The sequence below is a fragment of the Amblyomma mixtum genome, chromosome 6 (assembly GCF_055824585.1).
Source record: "Amblyomma mixtum isolate Tamu chromosome 6, ASM5582458v1, whole genome shotgun sequence".
Taxonomy (NCBI): Eukaryota; Metazoa; Arthropoda; class Arachnida; order Ixodida; family Ixodidae; genus Amblyomma; species Amblyomma mixtum.
The window spans coordinates 7899821-7927258 of NC_143017.1; the positions used below are offsets into that span (position 1 = coordinate 7899821).

The 27438-nt window shown below is 47.0% G+C and overlaps 1 long non-coding RNA gene across 3 annotated transcripts in view; it reads right to left on the reverse strand.

Annotated features, from left to right (window-relative positions):
* Positions 1-1373: 1373 nt before the first annotated feature.
* LOC149338152 (uncharacterized) overlaps positions 1374-27438 on the reverse strand; it is a 62860-nt gene continuing 36795 nt past the window's right edge. For 2 of the 3 annotated variants that reach the window (XR_016283390.1, XR_016283389.1), the window contains 2 exons: positions 12688-12761; positions 1374-1584 (listed from right to left, as the gene is read on the reverse strand). This is a non-coding gene — a long non-coding RNA (uncharacterized LOC149338152). The remainder of the gene's footprint in view (positions 1585-12687; positions 12762-27438) is intronic. The other variant, XR_016283388.1, reaches the window with a different exon arrangement.

Below are 27438 nucleotides of genomic sequence, written 5' to 3' on the forward strand. Positions count from 1 at the left end.
GCTTCAAACGATGGCTATTTGCCATTACATTTGGCGCGACCCCACACTCAAGAAATAAGCCTCTTTGCCATTTGCGTAATAGAATACACCGCCTTCCTTGCAAACCGGTGAAAAAGGCTCCAGTTTGTCTTATTATGTAAAAGCAGTCGAATATATCTGACACCCTCTTAACCAAGAAGTTTCATGCTTACCTCAGGGCGAGAAAACGTACTCCGGAGTTCGATATTTAGAGGATGGAGCAAGCAGTTTCGAGAGGGAAATGACGGTTATGGTGGAAGAAAGTGGGGATGAGTAAGTACCCGCAAGCGTGCTTAGTTTGCAGCATATAATTTGACACTGCAGGAAAAACGCCTGTTCTCCGGAAGCTAAATAGTACTGCATCGATAACGATCCCAACCCATTTTTGCTCGCCATAGACTGAACACAACTGCCAAGGCGGGTTCAATGACACTGTAAATAGCAATAAAAAATACGAAGGTTCTCGATTACATCAAAAACAAACTTTTCCCCACGTTCCCTAACCTTACTGCAGGTGAGAGGCTCCAAACGAAAAATTCAGAGCAGCAAAAAATGCTACGTTATAGAGGACGGACGCAGTATCTGTTTCAAGCACTTATGAAACGTTTTTTGTTCCGAATCGTTTTTTGTTCTTGTTTTTGTCTGAACTAAGAATTGAATTACTCGAATTATGCTTGCAATAGTTCTTATCTCCTGATTAATTTGCTGAAGGGGAAATTTTCCCCGGTCAGAAAGCGAGATCAGCAACCAGAATTTATTAGCATTTCGCCTGCAATTCACTGCACTACCGCGGCAAGAATTCTATACCGTAACTTTCTTCTCAGCAGGCGAGTGTTGCAAACACCAACTGTCAGGCCTGTTCTCCAGTTAAGCCATAACATTTTCCTTGGACTCTACCACAGCAATTGCCAGCCACACTTGACCGCCATGCTGAGGGACAGTCGCCAATCTGAGTGCCACTGTAACCGAGCCGGCAAGGCCACCATTTTCTGGTCACATGACTTAGTTCTTTGGAAGCCCTTGCATTGCGATGCAGGCCCTATAAAACAGATCATATCACGTCTCTAATATTACCACAACCAAATATGAAAAACTTTCGGCACGGTACCCTAAGTGTTGTGATGAATATTTCGGTAAAATTACTTGCCTCCTCTGGAGTTGAGAAGAACTGGACTAGAAAGATATACTTTTTTTATCTCATTCGCCAGCAAAATGGCAGAAAAACTTACTTGATCGAATAGTTTTCAGCGAGAAGTTCGTTCTCCTGGCCACCTTGCTCACCAGTCGGATTTCTTGTAAGCAATTCATGTAGGTGAATAACCCAGCCATGAATGCAACAGTGTACATGCGTGTGATAGGCTGCACTCGAAAACCTTTATTTGTCGGGGACCAGTACAACTGGTGTGATCAATTCCGTTTTTTTGTCTTTAAAGCAGTTTATTTTCGGCGCTCATGGGCCCAGCTTTCGACGGCGTCTGGTTCTCCGGCCGGCAGCCTGGGAAGGGCTTCAATGGGAGGCGAGTCGGGAAGGATGCGACGTTAAGCCTCGAGTGCCCCTTCTACAACCTGCAAGTGAAAATGCGCCATGATAGACATAACAGAGATTCGGGCAGCGGCGAAACTACAAAATCCGTAGCGCACATTTTTTCTGCGTATCGTTCCGTGGGCATAGGAACTGTGGACGGCCTGTATAGGCTACGAACGTATTCAGGGCAAAACATGGTTGTGCCTATGACCACTCGACGCGATGTTCTTTCCATTCTCGGGGTCGCGCGCAAACTGAACCGTGTCTGAAAATTATGCCAGCTAACACCAAGCTATGTTGACCCATCATCATGCGCTCTTTAAATTTTCAAATATACATGGAAATTACCACAGCAAACGCGTAGGTATTTTATTGTCGTGGCATGCCGTCCTCTGTGCCACCGTGTTGTCAGTACCGGAAGCCCGTTCACGAGACGCTGCTTCATCTACATTACGGCCGCCATTTAAATATGTCGTGCCTGAATCTTCGGGGCCATGGCACACAGGCAACGAAAGCAGAGGAAGGGCAGATGCGATTGACAGAAAAAAAAGGTGCTTCCTGCGGATGCGCGTCCTCTAAAAGGTTACGCATTTAATAGTGAACAGTACTCGTTCTATTCTGCTACTGATATTGCCATGCAATACGGCTGAAAGCGATAGCAGAGCAATATAGTTGAAAAATCTCAATCGCACCGCCTTCACTCTGCTTTTCTTTTCGGTTAATGCGCAATGTCGATGCCATATATAATGCTAGGACGGAAATATTAACCTCAATCAAAACGTTTAGCTTTCCTTCAGGTTTATTAAGTGTCGGTTTTGTTTATGGGAACCTCAAAGCGACTGAGGATCGCAGGGACGCTCTATTAAAATACTTCGCCAGACGCACAAAAGCTCCTGGGTGGAGTGGGCACGAACTGTACCTATTACACCGAGTAGCTGTTTTTTTCTAATTCAGGTGCAAAAGATCGACTTTCTTTCATGTACCCCTAGTAGCACGCTTTGTTGCCTCAGTGTGGCCACAACGTTACCTTCTAACATTGCCTTAACGTGGCTAGCGTCCTCTTTTTGCCACGTTAACGCAACATACATAAGACAACGTTGAGACAATATTGCTCCAATGTTACACCAACTTTCAGTCAATGTTAAAGCAACTTCTGGAGACAATATTAATGCAACATTGCTACAACATTTTCTTAATGTTGATACAACTTTTTATTCGCACACATGCAACATTCCCACGACAATGTTACTACAATATTGCTGCAATGCTGTCATAATGTTTCAGAAACATTTAGACAGCATTCTAAATTACTGAAATATTTCAGCGACCAATAATGGCTGCTGCTCCATAAAGTGATCTCTTGAAAGACTAAACTGTGTACAATGGCATCATCATACCAGAATGGTTACAGCAGCTTAAGGTTACAAGAATGAGCAATTGAGCATTACTCCTTGCTACACAGTAATGCGGTGCTTGCTATAGAATACAAATACAAGACTGCACTGCACAACACATTGTATTTCCATACTTTCCAGACCGCTTGCTCTAAATAAATCCTTAAATGTTACATTCATTAGCTCTCTACCAGTGCTCCTATCGTTTAGATGCAACAAGATTCCATGACATGGTTATTCCGACAATTAGACTGATTTATTTAAATAGACAGAAATATAATTTCGAAAAAGGAAGCAGACTTATAATACACTCAACAATACAGCTTGAAAAATGCAACACGAGGGCTTACATTTTCACGGATATGATTTATTTATTTACTTCATAAAGAATTTTGCAACAAATCTAAAAAAACATGTGAGCTACTCGGGAACAAGAACCAGAGCTAATGTTTTAAACAGTTACTAGGCACATTACCATAGCATGAAAACGTGCACACACCTCTCAACTGGCATGTTATAAATACAAAACACTTGAGTAAACTATTTACACAACAATAGCACACCTTGAAAACATGCACCACCTGGACTTTGTATTTCCCAAATATAACACATTCATTTTGTGCACAAAATTGCAACAAATAAACAAAGTAGCAGTTCAACCTAGTTGGCCATTCAGAAACAAGGAGCAGAGGTATTATGAACAGCAGAGTTAGTTGTTGGGCTGTTTAACATCACTGATTTAAGTGCATAGTTTTCCAACCCTACGGAACACACACACACAGATACATGAGCCGCCGCGGTGGTTCAGTGGTTATGGTGCTCGCTGCTGGCCTGTTAAGACACGGGTTCTATCCTGGCCGCGGTGGTTGCATTTCGATGGAGGCAAAATGCTAGAGGCCCATAAATGCAATCTGCATGCAAGAGATCTAAAGAATGAAGACAGGTTCCAAACTTGTCAAGCACTGCAGTGATTGTACAGAGATTTTCAAGTGCGAAGATCCTTAGCAGAAGCAGACCACAAACCACATGTGAAGCGACAGAGACGCATCATATTAAAAAAGCTGGTTCACAATGTGCGAGCAATACTTCAATTGTATCATATAATGCAGATATGAAGTTTCTTTCATAGTTTTTATGATAAAGGCTGGTCTGAGGGCATTTAAGCAGTGTCTGTGCCGTTAAATAACCAGTTGTCAGTGAGCGCTGTGTTTTATCCTTCTTCCCAACTTCAGTAAAACGGCAAGTTGGTACATACTTGAAGAAAACAGCGCAGCAACAAGCACAAGAGAGAAGATGGGACAGGTCCTGACCAGCAACTGAAGGTTTATTGAAAAGGAACGCATAAAATATACTCACTTTACAACCAAGAGCGCACATGAGCTGCGCAAACAACACCGATAAGCTATCAACTTCAGTCATGGTGGTCAAGATTCAACAGTTCACAGTCATGAACGACTGTCCGTCCTTGTTCATGATTGTGAACTATTGTATCCTGACCACCATGACTGAAGTTGACAGGTTATCAGTGTTATTCGCGCAGTTTATGCGCACTCTTGGTTGTGAAGAGAGTATGTTTTATGCGTTCCTTTTCAATAAACCTTCACTTGCTAGTCAGCACCTGTCTCATCTTCTCTCTTGTCCCTGTTGCTGCGTTGTTTTCTTCAAGTATCCTTCTTCCCTTCTTTGGTCATGCACCGTTGCACTGGAAAACTACAAATTTAAAGTACTGTCAACATTTGCCTGAACAATTTAGCACGTCTAAAATATGCTTGTCTTCTGGTAGCCTCCAGCTGCTCACGATGATGGTCTCTTCTAATTCATGATGTCACAAGCGAAGCTGCATCCCTGCAAAAAAAAGAACAAAAAATTTCTTAATATAAGCATACACGTCTAATAACAAATCTTCTACACTCCTCAAGGAACACAGACATTGGACAGCTCTGTTTAAAGAACTTATGTCCAGTCACTTGGCTCAAACCAAAATAGTGAAAAAAAAAATGCCCTTCCCTGGCACCGCGAGCATATTTTAACAGCCTGAGCAACAAATTGTTCTGAAAGTGGCTAAAAAATGCATTCATTACATAAAGGAGATCGACTATTCATGCCACCTAAAATTCCTCCAAAGCAAGCAAATAATTTATAAACAAAAATTCCCATTCCCGCACCTCACAGCGATTGCCAGTGCTGCTGTCTCGCTTGAATCTTGCCTTACAAGCGGACATACTGATGTCATCCATGGGGACGACCATTCAATTGCTTAAAACCACAAGGGCGTTTGTAGATGAAGGCGTAGCCGGCTGGAGGTGGTTGCACATCACTCCCTTTGTCTTCCCTCAATTGTGCCATGGCGGGTGGCCAACAAAGTAAACCAAGCGAAGAGGGCAGGCCCAGCCTATAGTCTTTTTCAGTCTCACTGCTGTGCACAATTTGAAAGGCAAAGTTGCTAACGGCCGATTCTTCCTGGGCTACATAAGCTAGATCACAAACTGATGATGGGTGCAGGGGTCAAGTGGATGCAGCTAGCACAGGAAAGGACTAATTTGGGGAATATGGGAGAGGCTGTTGCCCTGCAGTGGGTATAGTCTGGCTGACGATGATGAAGGATGATTGAACACCAATGAATATTTCACTTTTCTTACCTTTGGCGCAAATCGCTGCACAGTCCCATAAATGTTGGTTATAAGGGTATACATCTGATTGGGAATGAGAGGGCAAAGACTAGTATAATGCAGCAGCGTCAGTTTCGAGTGAAAGAACAAATTCTGGTTCCTTGCTTAAAATGCCGCTGGATTTATACTATCTTCCAGTAGAATGCATGAGAACTGGTGTAATGCCCTCGCACAAAGTGCAGACGTTAAGGAACATGCACATGTTCTTCCAGAGAACGAAACATTCCAAAGTAGTGGTAATGACCATCGGTCATCACTGCTGGATCAGTATGCCTCTGCGTCTTTAGTAATTTTCTAGCATCCGTGGGTAACTCTGGATGGTATGGCTTCAGCACTTTAAGCAGGGAATGCAGGTGAGAAGCAGGCTATTAATTGCCCACTCGCGCAAGTCGTGCTCTAGACATTGAGTAGCGGCACCAGACTCAAGTGTCATCCTATCTTCATAAACCACCAACTCCTTATTGTCAGAAATCCGCGACAACTCCTATGTTGCCCTTTCTATGTCAGAGATGCTGCTAGCGGTGCTAAAATCCGACAAGTGAACTGCGGCTTTCAACTGCGTCCTCGCCTGGCGCTGATAAAGAGGATAAAATAATATTATGCGATCAAAAGGCATCTTGATACTGTTCCGCTCATGTTGCGTACAATCTGCTGCCATGACCATTATCAAGCCTAACAACAGAAAAACAGTTTTCTAGTTCGTCGTGAACAACCTCTGCTGTTCTTCGGCGTCGTTGCTGAATGGACACTTCGCTTACCGAACACTTCATTCTCTTCATGATACAACGAATGTAACACTTTATCAAACTATCACGAAGAACCAACACAACTCACAGCACAACAATGGAAGTCTAGAAATCACTCACCATTGAGGTCATCCTCTGGGCAAGCCTTTGTTGTTTCAGCTGAATTCCAGTGAAACCACAACGAAACACAGCAGCGCGGGCACGGCGACCGCAAGAAAAACTGTACTAGAAGAACAAAAAACGTGAATATCTTGCCACGACTGCCGCTGACACGCAACGCAGGTTCTCCGATGAGCGCGCATCGCAGGATTGGCTCTCGGCGCGGCCGCGGTTTGGATTTGGATTTGTGATAGTGATCTCCATGGCCATTAGACTGCGGGGCGTCAGTGAAACCAGAACTAAATTTCTTCGGCAGTTTTAATTTTTTCTGCATGTTTAATTGAAAAACAAAGTACTTCCAGCTCATTAAAATATTTTAGATAGAAATATATCTTTCTACATTAGTGTCACAGAGTGCAAGTACACTTGGACTGCTCACCATTTGCACATGCAAACAAACTTGCCCTCGAAGTAAAAATTAATAAATAAATAAATTAATACTGTCATGGTGAGTAGAAGTGATCTGGTACCGGCTTTTCTATTTGGGCTTCAGAAATAGCCCGAGAGGGCAGAGAATTAACCTATAGCATGAATGTTATATCAATGTCATCGTATGTGATTCAACATTTATTCATCATTTGACAATATTGCTGCAATGTAAAAAGACCACTTTAGGGCAACGTTATCAGCATGTTGCTTAGTAACATTGCAGCAACATTATCTAATGTTGAAGAATGTTAGCACAACATAGTACAACATTGGCAATGTTGTTGCAACATTGCAGTAACATACTGTGCTACTAGGGGTACCACCTGTATATTCCTTAGATGGGCCGTTCTGAAAACTAGCTTCACCGTCTGTACAGTTCATCGCGCGTGTGCGCACGTGTGGCGTTAACGGAAAGTGTGAACAGATAGTGTTGACAGAAAGTTTGGACAGAAAGTGCGGGCACTTACCCGAGCTCACGCGAGTTACTCGTAAGCTCGGGTAAGTCCGGAGCAGCGTCGCGCCAGCTCCGCAAGAGGTTGCGCGGTTTCATGACCAACGCGTACTAAGCTACACAACCGCACAAACGGCCAATGGACTAGCGCAAACAGGAGTACACAATGCTTTCGCATTCGGAGTACGTCAGGAGACGCAAGTGCCGTCGGAGACGTTTTTGCAACGACGGCTGCTCTATGACACGGCTGTGCGCTGGCGTGCTCTTGATGTGCAGCAGGGTTTTTCTCGCGAATTTTTTCGGAGCTTCAGCAAGGATGTCGAATACGGCCCAGTGAACTTTTTCCGCTCCGCCGGATTGAAGCAATCAGCATGACGACACGCAAACCAAGATATTCGCATTTTCGCTTTTCGTGCTTAGCAGGGGGCGCACAGCTGGCACGCCGCGCCGGGCTCTCTCGAAGCTTCGCGAATACCGCACACTGCAGTTCGTTTCCTCCATGTAGTAGCGGGCTAGAGTGTTTCCGTGGTCCTGCAGATAGTGGGCATAATTTCGGCGGTAACGCTTCAAATCAAGTCGGTTTCATTCAACTGGCTTTGCCTTCCCATGTTTCAGTGTAGCCGTGCCAATAGGGAATGCGGTAAAAAGTGACCTCACTGGTGGAAATTGTGAATTTTCGGGAGCCTCTCAAATCAGGCCGCCGTCACGTATCGATGCAACATTTCTATCAGTGTGCAATCTACCGAATGGTCTGGGTTGATGCGAAGTGCGGCAGCGATCTGATTGAGGCTTCCACCTCGCCTGGACACATCGACAATCATTGCTCAGTCTCCCACGGACTCTGGTCTGTAGTTCCCTCTCGAGACAATTTTCTAGGCCGACCTCGCTTCATGACGTGTTCCATCTCAGTCGATTGTAGAGTATTCTGTTTTACCGTTGTCCGAACGGTCCAAAGCTAGAAGTTTCTGAAGGAAACCGCAACAATGGGCCCGACGTTGTGCACTGATTTCTGCACATCGGTTTCCCTGGAAATGCATGTAATAAATTTGTACGCCCCTTCATTTGCGCTAATTTTCAGGTGATAGCTTCGAGTACAATCTTGTTTCAATACGCTATCTCTCTCATCGTGTTTCTGCATAACCAGAAAGCTGTTGTTGCTTGACTCCCGACGTGTGCAAGTGAGCGAAAAGGAATGAAGACAAAAGAACCCGAAGTAGTTAGCAGAACGGAAGCTTTGGCAAGTTTTTAGTCCATTGAACACTAGAGGGTGGTTTGAAATAGGAATGAAGGATGACAAATGAGGACGACCAGCTACTTCTGTCCCTGCTCTGAATCGCGCTCTACTCCGGAGTAGTTAGAAGACGGCCGTAATATCGTCTGCTCACAATTCTTAGAATACTGTTTATGGAAAACACTGGCTAGTGTGCTCACCGACAGCGTCGGAGGGCTACAGGCTTCAATCACTGCCGCGGATCGACGGCCGCGGCGCAAGCGGCAGCGCTCGTCGTCGCCGCAGTGTCCCCCTGCTAGCCAACCCCACGCTCTAAGGGACACCAAGAGCTTCGTGCCCATAGACGCGTCGCAGCCGCCGGCGTCGCCGCACCTACTCCAGCCACATTTCCCGCTTACCTGCAGCCCGGCATCCGCGTCGCAGACTGCTTCTCAAGCTGACGACTCAGACATCGATCTTACAGCATCCCCGGTAGGCGACACTCCATCCCCGGAAATCGGCTGGAGCACCATCGGTGCCAGCCGTAAGCCTGCTTCTGCCACCCAATCCCGCCCCAAGCTCATCACAGTGGGCATCCAACTTCCCCGTGGTACCCTCACTCAAAAGCTGCCTCTCTGCGACGTGCTCGCCGCAGTCATCTCCGCTGCACCACGCTCCTCGAAGACCAGTGCAGACATCACACTTCAGGCTAAGTCAGCCCAAAGCCTTGTGTTTTTAAAAACTCATTCTACTCATTGCCCACCTACTACTTTCTATCACGCATCTTCAGCTTCACGGTAAGCCTATCAGCGTCACAACATATGCCCCCCCATCCTCCCATCTCATGCCTCAGTGTCATCCATAACGTCGGTGGCCACTACACCCCTGATGACCTCATGCATGACCTCGAATCTTTCAAAGCAGATACGCTAGCTGCTCGCATCATGGGCACCACTCAATCGGCGCTCATAACTTTTGCTGCTACCTTCATCCCCCACTTTGTATATTTTAAACGCGTTGCCTTCCGGTGCCGTCCTCATAAGCTCAAGCCTCCCACCTGCACCCGTTGTCTCACTCTAGGACACCGCGCCCACCAATGCCCCCAGCACAGTGTTCCGGCCAAGTGCCGTCGCTGTGCTGCTCCTCTACCCGCCGACCTTTCCGCTAATGTAGGTAGCCAGCCCTGGTGCGCTCATTGCCAGGTAAACACCAACCCCTCCCTCGACCCCACTTGCCCCTTCCTCCTCGTTAAACAAAGCGAGTGTGCCACAGCTGCATACCTCTGAAGGGTAGCTTTGCGCCGGGCCACTCAACCTACCACCCCCACGTCCTCTAATAATGTCTCCTCCTCTAATCATGAACCTCCATGAGCTCCGGTCTTGTCACCACCAGGCTCCTATGCCGCCAAAGTTCAAGGATTCTCGGTGCCAGCGTCCCTCTGTTCCACTACACCACCCTCTTCATCCTTGACTGACGAGAGCCGCTCATTCGACCTCTGGCTCGCAATGCTGGAACGCCAGCAGCGAGAGCAGCAGCGCATTTCCCACGATCTAAAACAGCAGATCCATGCCTTGACTCAAATTCTCCAGGCAACCACCTCCTCTCTTACCTTCCAGCTTACCAAGGTAAATGAGCACATTGCCAAGTTCACCACTCCCTCCTCCACCACCCTGGTCGCTCCTTTGGCTGATCTTGTCGAAACAACCACACAGGCGCACCACACTCGCTTGGTTCAGCTAGAGACTTCGGTTCTCCAGATTCTCACCACCCTCGCAAGCACAATCCAAGCAATCGGAATCCTTCACTTCTATGCTCCACTCCGGGCATGAGTCAACCCGGCCTAAAAGAAGGAACGCGTCCCCTCACGAGCATCTACCTCTGCATTAGCATAATGGCGTTTGGCGAGGACCTCGACATTGTGCAATGGAACTGTCCAAATCTTGCCATAATAAGACCCCCCTCCACCAGTGTCTTCTCATCGTCCCCTCCCTGCCCCATTTTCTCCTTCTCCAGGAGACTCGTACAGCCCATAGTGTCCCAGGCTACCGCGCCTACCATGCCACTACGGCCACACCACTTGCGTCTATTTATGCATACAGCGATCTGCTCGTCGAGCCGCTTGACATCCCATCCACCCTCCTTAAATATTTAGTTGGTGCGGTCTATTACCGACCTCCTTCAAGCATCTCACTTCCACTTTTGTCTTTCTACAACCCCCCTGTCACTTCTTTATTCTCTGCTCTGGGCAAGTTCCTCCACTCTCGTCCTTCTACCTCCCATCTCCTTTTTGGTGGTGACTTTAATGCCCGTCACCCACTCTGGGGCTACCCCCAAACCATAACACCAGGCCGCTTCCTCCATTGTCTGGCCCAGGAACGCCACCTCACCCTTCTTAATACTCCTGGCTCCCCCACTTGAGCGGGCACTGCCTCACAGCACCCCAGACACCTGACCTCACTTTTTCACTGTCACTTTCCTTTCACTTGCAGGTGACAGCCGCAACTCTTCTCAGTGACCAATTTCTCATCCATATTACCACCACTCTTTCCCACATCCCTCGATGTCACCCGGTTATTCACACTGACTGGCGCACCTTTGGCACTAATCTCGCCTCCGACTCCTTTCAATCCTACGACAACTTGACGTCGCGCATCTCTGCAGCGCTCACGTCCAGTAGCCGTCGCGTTCGCTCTCGTCACCCAATCCCAGATCCTTACCTTCTCCGTTTATGGCGTCGCCGTAAACGTCTTCAACGCTCCTTTCACTCCCAACCCCACAATGCCCAACTTTCCTCCCGGATCGAATGTGTCCGGGACGAGATCGTTGCCCATTGCGCATCCCTCGAGCACTCTATTTCGAGAACTCTTTGTGATGGCCTTGACTCTGCATTGCACTCGCGATGCACATGGTTTCTCTTTAAATCCCTCCTTGGGACTAAGCCTGCCCTTGCTCCCACTCTAGCTAAAGCCCTCACTCCGAAGACTCATTCCGATGTTTTTGATCAGCTCGCCTCTCTGCCGCCCCCTCTGACACCCAGCTATCCGGTGTACTCGCGCGGAACCCAACTCCGATCTGGACCCCCCCTTTACTCTCTGGGAGCTCGAATCGGCTCTGTCTGCTAATGCTACACGCTCGGCATCCGGTGAGGAAGCCAATACATACACCACACTTCGTAACATTCCTGACTGCGCCAAAGAAATCCTTCTTCAAACCCACAATGACGCTTGGGACAGCGGCTGCCTGCCGAGCTCCTGGACCTCGTCCCTCATTTCTATGACTCCAAAGCCGGGCAAACCTCCCTCACCTCCGCCCAATCTCCCTGATGTTGTGTGTTGGTAAGACCCTTGAGCGAGAGGCTCTGACTCGCTTCTCTAATTTTCTTGACTCGAAGGCATTCTTCCCCCATTCTCTCATCGGCTTCCGACGCCACGTCTGTGCACAGGACATGTTTCTGATTCTCAAGCACACCTTCCTGTCACCTACTCCTACTCAAGTTCACGCACTCGTGACCGTCGATGTTCTAAAGGCCTTCGACGTTGTTTACCACGACTACATCCTTTCTCAACTCGCCTCCTTGGGCTGAGGCTCCCGCATATCCATTCATTCTTCTCTAAATGTGTGGCTCGCTTTCGAGTAGACACCCATCTGTCTGACCCATACCACCTCACCCGTGGCACTCCTAAAGGTGCTGTTCTCTCTCCTACCCTTTTAAATCTCGCTATGGCCCCTCTCACCTCACAGCTGGCTGAAATTCCCGGCCTCCGTCATACATTATACGCCGATGACATAACTCTCTGGTGTACGTCTGGCTCTCCCGGTCACGTACAAGACACCCTGCAACGTGGCCTAGATTTCATCGACTCCTTTCTCACCACCGCTCGCCTTTCTCCTGCTCCTGAGAAATCCCAGCTCCTTCTCAACCATTCCTCCTACCAGCGCTCACACAACCACTTCGTCTCTCTCCATCTTTCTGGCTCTCCCATTCCTGTCCTCACGCACTGCAAAGTTATTGGCTTCCCTTAGCATACGGCCAAGAATGTGCAAGCCCTCCACCGCGCTGTCACAACCTGCCACTCGGGAACTCACCTCCTGCGGCGCGTGGTCACTCGACGCTCAGGTCTCCACGAGGCTCATGCGTACCAAGTTGACCAGCGCTGGCCCTGAAAAAGATCTTGTACTTTGCATCCTACGCTTCCTTCATTCAGACTCAACTTAACGCTCTCGAGACTGCCCTTGTGGGCCTCTACAAGGCAGCTCTCAACCTCCCTATCACTAACTTTACCGCTAAGCTCTTTGCAACAGGCCTCTTCCATCCTCTCCGTTCTCTTCTTACTCTCCATCGTGACTCACAGCTTGCCCAGCTTTCCCTTACCCGTCAGGGTCAGTGGTTATTGGCTCAAGCGGTTATCTCGCCCATTCTAATCTCTTTATTCACATTTAGTAAAGCTGAGATCTCCATTCACCTCTCCTATTCCCACCCCGGCTCCCAATCTTCGTGTTCTCCCCCTCCCGACCAACATGTCCCCCGTCCTGGACGCCGGCTGTCGTCATGCGGCCTACACGGATGCCTCCTTCGTGGCTGCTCGAGGTTCCTGCGGCTATGCCCTGTGCCATCCCCACCTCCCCGCCCCTGGAACCCACACCAGCGGGCCGTATCTGCGCCCTCCGGACGCATTGTGCTCCAGGTCCTCGCCATTGCGCATGCCTTCCATGCATTTGCCCTCCTTCCCTCTCTTCAAGAGTACACAGTCTATACAGACTCACAAGCTGCTTACACTACATACAGAAACGCACCCTAACCCCTTCTCTTCAACAGGAGGTCGAACGAGTGGTTTTCGCACTTCAGCCTTCCATCGTTTTCCTCCGTTGGGTCCCCGGACATTTAGGGATTGACGACAATGAGCTTGCCCATCAGCTTGCCCGCGACACACTTTTCCGGGCGCCGTTGATCCCCTGGCCCAAGCCCCGGAGGACGGTGGAAGACTCCCCCTTCGCCGCACTATAAAAGAGGTCTACCTCGAGCTCCGCCTCGACAAACGCCTTTACCCTCCCTCTCATCCATCACTGACGGTAGCGGAGGCTCGCCTTCTTCGGCACATCCAAATGAATGCAGTCATTGCCCCATCCCGCCTCTTTCTCTATCGCTATCGATCGCACTCTTCCTGTGCCAACTGCCCCTGTATCTATGAGGATCTGGCCCATTGCCTCTTCTATTGCCCGGCTGCTCGGCAGTCGGGTTCCTACTCCCCACCTTCTCCATCTATCACCACCTGGCTCAACTGACTTGGCGCTGAAGGGGAGGAAGAACAGCGACTTTTGGTCGCCCAGGCGGTCGACATGCTCGGCCTGTAAATTATGGTCGAAGAAAGGTCTTCTACTACTACTACTACTACTACTATTTTTACTTTATTAAGAGTCATAGTTCACAGTAAAACGTACAGTGAAAAGAGTAGCACCTCATAGCTAGCCAGTTTCGAAGAGCTCCCAGCTCCCGCATCGAAGTGAAACCTGCTAGGCTTAGCGACGAATAGGGCAGCCAGGGAGAGAGCGAAGTTCGTCGCCAGGCGTGCTCGCGGGCAGCACCATTGCTGAAAGCTCGGCTGTCTAACAGATTGGCTCAGCAGCTTGCGACTTGCACTCACAAGGCTGGCAAATCGAGCACTTAGCGGCGGGCCTACAACTCAGCGCACGTTTGCAGTACAGGTGAACTTTTATCCCACATATGCTTGGGATACCGGCTGTGCTGCAGCCACGTTAAAACTCGTCCTCGACGCCATCGTCACCGTTCGTGGCGTACTGGCTGAGAACTTCAGTTCGAGTACGCGCTAAGGTAAGCTGCTCGTTTTTCCCGGAACAATTTGAACTCAAAAACACAGCTGCTTCTATCGGTTCCCGTGTGGGCTCTTGCTCGCGAAAGTACAATAGAACAGGATGCGGCGAGTGCGAGCTGCTGCTGCATATGGGCTAAAATGTGACGCAAATATAAAGGTAGTTTCGTAGCGCAGTTGATATCAAAGTAATCCGCTGGTACGGGTCACAACTGGTTTCATGTAGATCTCCATCGAGCATGCCAGTGTCGCGCAAATTATGGCATCGCAGCTGCTTTCCGTCCTACTGCTCGCATCCAACATATCAGCGATATGCACCAGCTTGAGATACGGCGCATTTCTTCGCCTTATTTGTCGCAATTCTTTTAGCTGGCATCAAACGAAATTGCCTTCCGTCAACAGCGCCATCTGCGTCGTCATCTGCTAGGACATTCGCGGCACCCTAAGTGTGGGTGATGGGATCACAGTTTCTACAAACGACAGGCCAGCAAAAGTATCTAAAACGCTTTTGTATTCGCAGTTAATAATAACATAAACTTAAAAGCGCCATGACAGTTCAATTGACGCATCACTATTTACATTATTTCGCATTTCGTGGCATTGTTTGAGTGCTCGTGCGGCGGACATGTATGAAGAACAGAAGTGTGTTTTGGAAGCCAACGACGAGAATTACGCCCTGTCAACATCGGTGAGTTTGAACGGGCAAAGCCGTGAAGAGAGGCAGCGCTACGACATCTTGTCATCTGGAGAGGCAACAAAGAATACTGCACGGTTTCGTGAAGCCTGGATAAGCCGCATGACCGGCGAGTGCCGTCTACGCTTCGCCACTCCTGATCACTATTCACACGCGTTATTAGTATGCGGCTATAGAGGAATGGCAGTGAAAGCAATCTGCGCCTCGGCCATAATGCGTTGGCAGAAAAGAATTCGGGTGTATAGCCTGCGGGACAAGTGTTTTTCCATAGTCTCTGCCTGTCTTTAGTACTCAGGTTCCTTGGCAAATAAAAATGCCACCAGATATCACAACAGAATTATGCGGTCGCTTGCTAGGGCTGCGAAAATCTACAGACGGTGTCTACTATATTCAAATGGCATGGATTTGTACTACGTACGAGACAACGATGAGCGAGCTGTGCAGCGGTACAGAGCGCTCTCGCTAGACCAGCTGCGAACAGACAAGGGAACTGAGAACAGTCGATTTTGCTCGCGGCTGGAACCCATCGGATGGATTTGTGTTATCTGGAAGGTGACGATGAGCGGCAGTGCTGCACGACGAAGCACTCGCGCTAGGCCAGCGGCGAACAGACAACGGTCGATTTTGCTCCGTGTTGGTACTCATCAGACTAGTGCTTGCACCTAATTATTCGTAATAAAATTTTTTTCGTGAACAATGATCACATGTGAAAGGCTGGTGCATATTACTTGCCTAGTGATTTGTAAACTTTTTATCTGTGTTGCCCCAGTAGAACAAAATTTCAGACAGTAGGCGTCGATGCTACCAGTCCTTCAGAGAACTGAGTATTGATGGGCATGCAACTGCACACTTATTTGGGATTTTAAGCTTTTTTTGCTGTATGCCTCGATTGTACGGCCCGCTTTCAAGTCGTTCGCCATTGGTGACGGTTTGTTATTAATTTTCACTTTCTCTTATCTATTGTTGTCTAACTGCCATCAGCTGTGCTGCCGGCGATTCTCCGCCCTGGGAACTATTCCCAGGCACGGGACCCTACCCACACACCATCCTGATTCACACTCACCAGTGTTATTCGGTATTTTTGTCCCTTGCCCCTACTTGCATTGCCACAGACAAATTGTTCACACTTTTTGTTTGTGGGCACCTTTGTTAAATGCACTACCAATTTTCGTGCCATGCTAAGCTGTGACGCGAGATATGGGGCTTTTTGCTGATGAATGCAGGCCTTTTCCGTTCTCTCCTCTCATTTATGCGAAGCAGACTGTTCTCTACGTTCAATTCAAGAATACCTTCGATGCTGGTGCAGGGCACCCTAATAGTAATTAGCTGAATCCTGTGCACGCTGCATCCGAATCGTTCTCTTCTTTTCATCATGCATAAAAATATTGGTATTCCAGCCAGCTCATCTTTCAATGTGGTTATGGCAGTCATGTAAATGTACTCAAAGAATGTATATGGGTGCATCACACACAATCTGTTAATTTCTTTTGTCATGGACCATCTCATTGCTTTTTTGTTTCTATATTAATACCTTATTTTAGTTTCTGAAGCAGTAGACAATTTCTGCTCTTGTCATTCATCACACTGTTGCGGCCACTGACAACAGTTGCCCTGGACATATGTATTTGCTCTCATGCATATATGCCCTCTATGCCGTCTCTCATAGCCTCAGTCGCTTTGGGACGTTAAACCCCAATACACCAAGGGCCAAAATATTTGTTTATTTCTCTAAAAACATTGTGTTCTACCCCGCTGCTTTAATCTTATTTCTGGTGCATAGACCAAAATGTCACTGAGTATTGTAGCATGAAGAGGAAACTGGGTCTGTCCAATGTTTTAGGGGTCCTAAAACATTGGAGCAACACAGCTCTCACTTCTAGTTATTGATGACTTTACTCTCGCCCTACCATAAGCTTGCCGTCCAGGTTAGTTAGTTATATGGGGTTTTTTGGCACATAAGCAACTATGGCTATCATGCGCCAAACACAAGGTTACATGATGTTATGTTAAGTGTATAGAAGTTACATTATATTAAATTTAAAACATTGGCTTTCTTTAGAAACTTACAAACAAGTGAAAACTTGACGAGTGTTTGCTCGCCTAAAAGTAATGCGGGATGAAACGGAATGTGTTCATTGTAAAATACCGTAAAAATTTTCTTTCGAAGTTCTTCGAGATGCGAACAAGAGATTAAAATGTGATTCACTGTGAGCTCCTCACCACACATTTCACACTCAGGTTTGTCTTTTTTTGTTAATAAGAAGTTATGGGTGATGTGTGTGTGGCCTATGCGTAAACGACATAAAATTACTTCGATAAAACGTTCTTTATGACGGCATGATCTCCATTCTTTCAAAATAGGCTTTACAGTATGCAGCTTGTTGTTTCTTTCATTTTCCCAAGAAGCTTGCCATTTGGCTCTTAGTTTGCTATGCACTAACTTCATATAATCCCTCGGAGGCAAACCCACATGTTTCACCTCCATGGCTCTGGCTTGTGCAGCACACGTGTCGGCTCTCTCATTATCCCTAATGCCAACGTGACTAGGAACCCAGCAGAATTTTATAACATGTTTTCGTGTTGTGACCTTTACTATATTGTGTATGATGCTTCCAATCAGTGGCTCTGTGGCATTTTTGGAGTTTAATGCTGTAAGGATGCTCAGTGAATCTGTATAAATGATGCTCTTTTTGATGTTTTCATTTGTTATTTTCTGTACCGCAACACTAATAGCATAACACTCCGCGGTGAAAACTGTAGCACATGAGGGCAGTCGTACTGCATTTTCATTTTTTCCTTTTATTACTGCACTTCCTACATGAGCATGAGTTTTTGACCCGTCAGTATAAAATGCAGTGTAATTTCTGTATTTTTCTTGTAGTGCTAGATATTCTTGTATTATATGGTCGTGTGGCGTACAGGTTTTACTGAAGCGTGTTAGTGTGACGTCACACACTGTGGGGAGAGTGTACCACGGTGGTAGCGCTTCGTGTCTTGGGGCAATATTTTTGATTTCATTTAGTATGTTCAGGGTTTGACATTTTTCTTCGAAGCGCAAGAGCAACGGCTTAATTGCATGGGGCTTGTTGTTGAAGAGCATTCGGGATGGGCATTTCGTGACAATTGGGTAACAGAGATGTTTGGGCTGTGAAAGGATTTTGAGGATGTATGTACAAGTTAGTGCAGTTCTTCGATCTTCTAAGGAAGGTTCATTCGTTTCCACATACAGACTTGCTATTGGTGAAGTTCTGTAAGCACCTGAAGACAACCTTAAACCAATATTGTGGATAGGATCCAGTCGTTTTATGTAGGATGGTCTTGCTGAGCCATATACGATGGACCCATAGTCTAACTTAGAGCGAACCAGAGAACGGTATATATGTAACAGGCATGCCCTATCAGACCCCCAGCGTTTTCTTGACAGTAGTTTCAGTACATTGAGGGCCTGGGAAACTTTTTTCTTTAGGCTGTTTATATGTGGCAAGAAACTGAGCTTTTTATCGAAAGTTACCCCTAGAAATTTATGCTCTTGTTTGACAGGTAATCGGGTCTGGTTTAGATATAGTGTGGGGTCGGCCTGTAGGCCTCGTCTCAAAGAGAACAGAACCGCTACTGTTTTCTGAGGAGAAAATCTAAATCCGTTTCTATCTGCCCAGGTGGCCAGTTTATTTAGTGTTATTTGTATCTGTCGCTCACAGGTAGGTATGCTGGAAGACGTGCATGCTATTTGGAGGTCATCTACGTAAACTGAGTACATTATGGATTTTGGGATTACTTTTCCTACGGAGTTCATTTTGATGATGAATAAGGTCGTGCTGAGGATGCACCCCTGGGGTACGCCAGTTTCTTGTATAAAAGTGTTGGAGAAGGTTGCGCCTAGGCGGCTCGGAACGTGCGGTTGGTTAGGAAGTCGTTCAAACAGCTCAGCATCCTGCCGCGGATACCTAGGTCCGCTAGGTCACGGAGGATACCGAACCTCCACGTGGTATCGTAAGCCTTCTCCAGGTCGAAGAAGACCCCGATACAGTGTTGCTTGTGGATGAACGCTTCCCGGACTGTGTTCTCAAAGCGAACAAGGTGATCAGTTGTGGAACATGCCTTTTTAAACCCGCATTGGTGTATATCTAAAAGTTGCCGGGACTGAAGTGTGAAGGTTAGTCTGATGTTTAGAATGCTTTCGAATGATTTTGCTATACAGCTAGTGAGTGCTATTGGCCTGTAACTGGTGGGACTAGTTGGTGGTTTGCCAGGTTTTAGAAAAGGTACTATGATTGCTTCTCTCCATGCTTGGGGGATTTCTCCACTCATCCATATTTTATTGAAAAATTTTAGGAGAGCCTCTATGGCAGTCTCAGAGAGGTGAGCAAGCATGGCATAATGTATATTGTCTGGGCCTGGTGCTGTCTTTTTACCGGATGTTAGTACTGTGTTTAGTTCCTGCATTGTAATAAGCTGATTGTAGTCTTCATGTATGCATGTTCTGAAGGGAAGTTTTTGTTTTTCTACTATTGTTTTGTGCTTTTGAAAGGAGTGTGTGTAGTTGGCTGAGCTTGATACTGTAGCAAAATGCGCACCCAATATGTTGGCCTGCTCTTCTAATGTTGTTTGAGTACCGGGTGTTGTTAGCATTGGAAATGTGAAAGGAGTAAAATTTTCAGTGAATTTCCGCACCTGCTCCCACATTTTTTTGGATGTTAATGAGCTGTTTATCGAGGATGTGTACTGTTGCCATGATGCCCTTTCTGCGTTGCGTCTGATGTATCGTGCTTTTGCTCTTGCTTTTTAAAGTTTATGAGATGATCATGCGTTGGATATCTCCGAAAAATGCCCCAGGATTTGTTTTGTTTCTTTTTTGCATCTTTACATTCTTTTGTGTGCCAGTATTTGTGATTTTGTTTTACTATTCCAGAGGATTGAGGAATAGCTAAATGTGCGGCAGCTGAGATACAATTCGTGAATTTTTCATTTATCTCATTGATGTCAACATTTTCTAAAACTATTTTCTCTAATGTAGCTTGTGCTGTAAAAAGTTGCCAGTCAGCTAAATTTAGCTTCCAACACCGTGGTTTTGTGGGAATAACTGTTAGCCAGGATGAAAGACTTATTACGACAGGGAGATGATCACTTCCATATGGATTGTCTAAAACACTCCAGTTAAAATCGTTAAAAACAGACGGTGAACTAAAAGACAAATCTAAAACACTCATTTTCCCCGAGGTTGGGGAGCAGTATGTAGGCTTATTAGAGTTGAGTAAACAGACGTCATTGCATAAAATAAAATCCTCTACGAGATGGCCTCTAGCGTCAGTTTTTTCACTTCCCCAAAAATGTGAATGTGCATTAAAATCTCCAACTACCAGGTATGGCTCTGGTAGCTGCTCTAAAAGATCCTCTAAGTCATGTAGTGTTAAATTAAAGTGCGGATCGATATATAGTGAGCACACTGTGATGGTTTTATGGGCAACCAGAGTGGCTGCGACAGCTTCAAGTCTTGTTTTTAGTTTAAGCTCTCGAGCCGGGACGCCGTTTTTAACTATGATGGCTACGCCTCCGAATAGTCGGCTCGCCTGTTCCCGATCGCGGCGGAAAACAGTGTAATTCTTTAGAAAGTTATTTTTTTGGGGACCTAAATTTGTTTCTTGTAGACATAAGGCGACAGGAGCATGTGCTCCTAGTATGTATTTTATGTCACTGTAATTGTGTAAAAGTCCTCTACAATTCCATTGTATTATGAAAGCCATCTTATTTTTGTGTTTGTATCGGGTGAAAAACTAGATCAAGTTTTTGATGGCCCCGTGACTCGGGGCCTGTCTTTTTTTGATCGATCCAGAGAGCTCCGCCGACCGTCCGACGTGGACGGCGCGGGGCTGCCCGGGGTCGTGTCCATCGCCTCTGCGGAGGCGCTGGATGACCGTGCAGAAGGCACGTTCACGTTAGAGTTTGACCTCGACCTGTGGGAAGAGGTCTTGAGGCCCGCCGACCCGGGGGTCTGCGCAGCCTGACTTGGAGTTGGCAGAGTAGCGTGAGCTACTCCACCAGACGGCGCGGATGGCCCCGCCCCAGGCTCACTACGTGTGACCGGGACAGGTGCCGAAGCCTGGTGTGGTGCGCCGCGCCCACGCACCACATCGGCGAAGTTTTGTTTTGTTGTGAAGGAGAATGAGTTGGTGAGTGCAAAACGCCTTCTCGCTTCTTTAAATGAAATGTTTTCCTTTGTCTTTATGGTGATTATCTCCTTTTCTTTTTTCCAGGACGGACACGCCCTGGAGTATGCTGCATGGTCACCTTCACAGTTTGCGCAGTGCGGGGCTGCGTCACATTGATCAGAATGATCCTTCGAGGCGCATTTCGCGCACGTTTTCCGGCCGCGGCAACTTTGTGAGCCGTGACCGAACCGTTGGCAGTTGAAACATCGGCGAGGGTTGGGAATGTATGGTCTTACGTTAACTTTCAGATAACCTACTTCGACTGTGTCGGGCAGTGTGCTGGTGTTGAACGTCAGGATCATGTGTTTTGTGTCTATTTCCTTATTATCCTTCCGGATCTTGATTCTGTGAACATCTATCACGTCTTGGTCACTCAGACCTTCGAGCATCTCTTTTTCAGTGATGTGGACAAAGTCATTTTCGGATATAACGCCTCGGACGGTGTTCAGAGACGGTGTGACGTCACGGAGACAGGAATATCCCCAACAGATACAATGTTTACGAGTTTTGAGTGTTGGACGTTGTCACGCAGTTCGAGCGGTAAGTCACCGCTAGCCATTTTAGATACCTTGTAGCCAATGCCCAAGGCTTCTGTCAAACACTTTGACACTAGGAAGGGGGACAGGATTCTAGCTTGCTTATCTTGTACTTCACTATGGATCACATGGTACTTAGGAAAACTGACTTTTCTTTTTTGAAAAAACTCTTCTGCTTCGTTCCGCCCTCTTTTGAGAGGGCGATCTAGTTTGGAAAAAGGGGGAGCCATAAAAATTCTAGTTTTTCGGTCATGGTGCCAGCCACCCACCATGGAGCCCAACAAGGGGACGGGACAGGAACTTGCGAGCAAGTCCTGCCCACGCCAGCTGTACACCTTAACTATAACCTAATATGACTCAACTCAGGGTAGTTGGTCACACACGGTTAACCCTCGCCGCCAGGAAAAAGAGGGAAAAACAAAGAAAAGAGGAGGAGACAGGAGAGTTGTAAGAAAGGGATAGGAAAGTGAAAGATAGAGGGGAGGATAGGAAAAGGCGACTGCCGATTTCCCCCGGTCGGGTCAAGCCGGAGGTGCCGTCTACAGGAAGCTGGGGCCAAAGTGGTGTGTTGCCTCCGCCGAGGGGCCTTAAGGGTCCAAACGCTCGGCATCGGCTCAACCACCAGGATCCCCTTTTCCCCGGACACGGCGATGCCACGCACGGCTAAGCGCGGATGCTCGGGTCCGTGGTGACGCATTGTTCACCATCATCCCCCTGTGGGGATGTCCCTGCGGATGCTCGGGTTAACCCCGTGGTGTCGCCACTCACCAACGTCTGCATGCTGCAGACGCCTCCCTGCGGGGACCGTCCAGGTTAGATCAATGGGTAGAGTGATTGCTCCGGTGAAGCGGTCCGCCCCCTTCAGGTAAACATAGCTGGCAGTTAACACATTGGATGCAATAGAAATGTGGCCTTGAGGCCTCACAATGACCGTCATGCCAATAAAACAGAAAGTGGTAGTGTTCCCGTGTTTGAGAGCTTTGCTCTTTAAAAGTGCAGCAGACTGCCACTCAAAGTTGTGAAAAATTGTGCCTCCTGTTCCGCATGCGCAGTCCACGGCACTGGTGCCATTTTCCCTGGCCACTGGCATTCAGTCACACGATGTGCACCCCACTCCTCGAGTCGATTTTGCTAGTCGTGTGGATCTGCCATTAAAATCGGTGAAGGAAAATGCTGCCCCAGTTGATCTGCAGTTAACCCTGTGCTTTGCGAGCTGCTATCACCCTTTCTCCACAGATGTCCTGATTTCATTTAGCCATCTGACTGCCAACCATTGATGCATTCACTTCCTTTTGGAATCCACCCAGTTTTTAGTGTGGTATTGTTTATCTCTTCTCTGCATCTATTGTTTATTACTTCTCTGTTCATCTCTTCTCAGCCTAACCAGCTGTGATCTTGCTGTTGTTTAAAGGGGTAGAGGCACAAAACTTGACCACTAGCAATTTTAATTTCTTTACTTCCCATAAGCAGATACATTCTAGCAAGTTTCAGTGACCGGTGCTGAGTGGAACATATGATTCTAAATCAGCCCTTCTGGATTGGAGCATCATCGAAATCACCTGTCAACACCCAGTGCGTGCTGACGATGTAGGCGGGAACTGGTGGGATAGTTGGCAGAACCTGTTAGCATTGCACCCCTCTGTCACGCTCGGACATCCTCTGTGGTCAGTCTAGACCGACTAAAGCAGCACTAAAGATGGCCAGGTGTTCAGTGGTGTGAAAGGCTTTCTGCCGAGTGACACTGACGAGATATTGGGCAGCTGCCCAGCCAGGCCTTGGCAGACAGCTGGCATGCGAAAACCTGCCACCGATGAGACAACAAACTGAGTAGCCTCTCTCTGCTTGATCCGTATATCGACACTCATGAGGGATAAACACCACATCCTTAAAGTGTAGTCGTTGCCAGTCTCCTTCTGTGACGTGAAGGCTTATTGGGTGTGTTTTGTGATGATGATTGCAGAAAGTGAATTCTTATATCCTAGCGTATGAATCTAGTCACAAGGGCAGTTTTGGCAGCAGTGGCCTGAAGTCAAGGATTGGTTACTTTGCAGAACGCACCTACAGTGAATGGGAGGTGACGATGCTGGATGAGGAGACCCTCTCTGCCTGGCAGTGGGTTGATTTGGGAAACGCAGACTTGTGAAGCTTAGTAAATTTGATTTTGTGTTAATGATTGCCATAGTTTGAGCGGTGAGGAATTGCAATTCACGACTGAGGACGTAAACACTTGGTGTAGAAGTGAAGAGAGCTAAAGGAATATCCAACAATCTGAAAAGGCAGTGATAGGCAGTGAGGTACTGGAAGGGATAACGTAGTACATCTGAGCCAGGTCATGCACAGGTGTAGAGCATTTGAGAGAAGTGGTTGGGAGAATATGAATGGGGGTTACACCCTAGGCCGGCATGCAGAAGTCACGAACAGCACCTTGCAGTATGGTGAAAAAGAAACCCTTTCATTTTCTTTGCCTCTGCAAAGCTGTCAGGCAAAGTGTTGTACACTACAAAAGGCTTAAAAGTGAGAACAGTGTAGTGAACCACTGACAGAAAAATCGTGGGGTTAATGCTAAGAGGTGGGGAGAGCCGCGTGGGTTGGTAAAAAATGCGAATTAAAATCTCAGCTTAAATCATGAATGGACATGGGCCGGGCATGCTTTTCTAAAAGCCGAGTGCCCTTTCGGGTAGTGGAGTGGGCACTGAAAGGAGGCCCTTCTTGCCTACTTTAGTGGACATATTGCTTTCTTCTAGGTCCCTTAGCCTGCCATAAGCAGCATATGCTGTTAAGGAATTTTATGTCTGATTAGATGGCATTGAGAGACTAGAAAAAACCCTTCTCATCAATGCGCACTCTCTCTGAAGTGAACTTTGTCAGCCCCGTTAGCCACCCCTTTGATGCATGTCACCCCAAATGGGAGCCGTCGCGGTGGCTGAGTGGTTACGGTGCTCGGCTGCTGATCCCAAAGACGCAGGTTCGATTCTAGCCATGACAGTCGCATTACGATAGAGCCAAAATGCTAGAGACCCAGGTAATGTGCGATGGCAGCACACTTAAAGAACGTCGGAGTCGAATTATCCAGAGTCCTTCAGTACGGCGTCCCGCGTACCCTGCGCTGCTTCGCGATGTTAAGCCCCACAAAACCAAGCAAAATTGATGGCTACATCACTTCTGAAAATATGTTTCGATGTATAATTATTTTCTAAACCTTATTTTTTTTGTGCCTCTTCCCTTTATTCGACAAAAGCATTTGTTGGGCAAGTTGGTGTTTTTGATGATCCATAACTACAGCGCAAACGACAGGACAGAGATGAAGAAGGGACACCACACAGCGCTGACTCACAACTAAAGTTTATTGGATGCCAGAAGGTATAAATACCTCCCTGGCGGCCAGAAAGAATGCAGTCCACACTTACATGCGTGACTGACATAATAGTGTACCAGTCATATGCCGCCAAGCAAATCACATGCGCGAGAATACAATATAAGCAGTGACAGAATACAATATAATCAGTGAGCAAGCACTTGTCAATATTCGCAATCAAGGTATCTTCTTTCTTTTTCTGACAACGCGACAGATGAAGCACTGATGCATTCTTCCGAGAGCCTACCTATTAAGTGAGCTTCAATGATCTCCCTTGCTAACGAGTCACGGTTCTTTTCTAACACTGCACTTTCCTGATAGTTTGGCGCACAGACGTAGGTGTCATCGTCATCTTCATTGCCTTTGCAGTGCCTGCAATGTTTCGCCACGTGGCCAGAGATAGCGACACGGGAGACATTATACTCATGCTCTCCGAGTCTTTCGTTTAAACATCGGCCGGTTTGGCCGATGTATCGCTTACCACAAGACAGTGGCAGCGAATATATCACCCCTTCCTGGCAAGGCACAAACTGTTTTGCGTGCTTTATCGGGCACTTGCGCGATTCTTTAATCTCTGAATTGACATTCTTAATCAGGCTGGACAGTCGTTTGGGCGCCGAAAAGACGACATCAACGCCTGCATGTTTTCCGATTCTTTTCAGATTGTGCGACACTTTGTGAAGATATGGCAGCACAACAATCTTCCTTTTCTTCGTCTCTTTCGTACATTTACTATTTCCTTTTGATTTTAACTTTTCCAGTAGTTTTCCTGCCACGGAAACTAATAATTCAGACGGGTAGCCTGCCTTTGCCAGGCGGTCTACTTGGTTGCTGAAGCTATGCTTCAACCTGTGTTCACAGGATTTGTTGACTGTGTTGCTAAAAACGGTATGTACAATTGCTCTCTTCACCAGCTTGGAGTGAGCTGATGAAAACGGCAAGATGGGCTTAACAGCACGGGGCTCATAAGCCCAACAAACATGAGATGGAGTGAAATGAAGCGAAAGATCTAAAAACCTAATAAAATCATTCAATGGTACTTCGTGTGTTAAAACCAATGGTGTGAGGCATTCTGAGAACACCGAAAGGACGTCAGGGAATTGCTGCTCGAAACCGAGGTTGTCACAATCTAAAAACACAAGGTAGTCATCAACAAATCTAAAAATGCTACAAACTCTGGAACCTTCAAAGCGCTCTTTCATGCTTCTGTCTCGTGCTGCTAGGAACACGTCACTAAGGAAAGGCGCTAGACATGAACCAATACAGATCCCCTCTTTCTGAATAAAAACTTCGCCATTCCATTCCGCAAAAGTTGAGCCAAGATACAGTGACAACAATTCAAGGAACCCAGTAGTGGAAATTCCGCTCTCATTCTGAAATACAACAGCACCATAATCATCAATCAGATCGTTAACAGAAGACAAAATTTCTGCTTGAGGAATGGTGTAATAAAGGTCCTTTACATCGATGGAAAAACCACAAAGCTTCTTACTGCAGTTACTTTCTAGGAACGCGATAACATCTTTCGAACTTTTTACTCTAAAAGGGTCGTCAATTGATAAAAAAGTCGTCAATTGATAAAAAGTGCAGTGTTAGAAAAGAACCGTGACTCGTTAGCAAGGGAGATCATTGAAGCTCACTTAATAGGTAGGCTCTCGGAAGAATGCATCAGTGCTTCATCTGTCGCGTTGTCAGAAAAAGAAAGAAGATACCTTGATTGCGAATATTGACAAGTGCTTGCTCACTGATTATATTGTATTCTGTCACTGCTTATATTGTATTCTCGCGCATGTGATTTGCTTGGCGGCATATGACTGGTACACTGTTATGTCAGTCACGCATGTAAGTGTGGACTGCATTCTTTCTGGCCGCCAGGGAGGTATTTATACCTTCTGGCATCCAATAAACTTTAGTTGTGAGTCAGCGCTGTGTGGTGTCCCTTCTTCATCTCTGTCCTGTCGTTTGCGCTGTAGTTATGGATCATCAAAAACACCAACTCGCCCAACAAATGCTTTTGTCGAACTTCATTTCTCGTACAAAGGGCCTTTCTGTATGTGATATTGACCCTCTTCGCTGTGTACTAGTCGTTGCTGCCGCATCCTGCATCGCAAGAACGCTCGGTTTTTGTATTCGCAAGAAAGTGCTGCCGCCCGAAGTCTTGGGTCTACTGGGTGGCGTCCAGCCCTCTGCCGGTCATGGAAGAAGATTTTGCAAACTA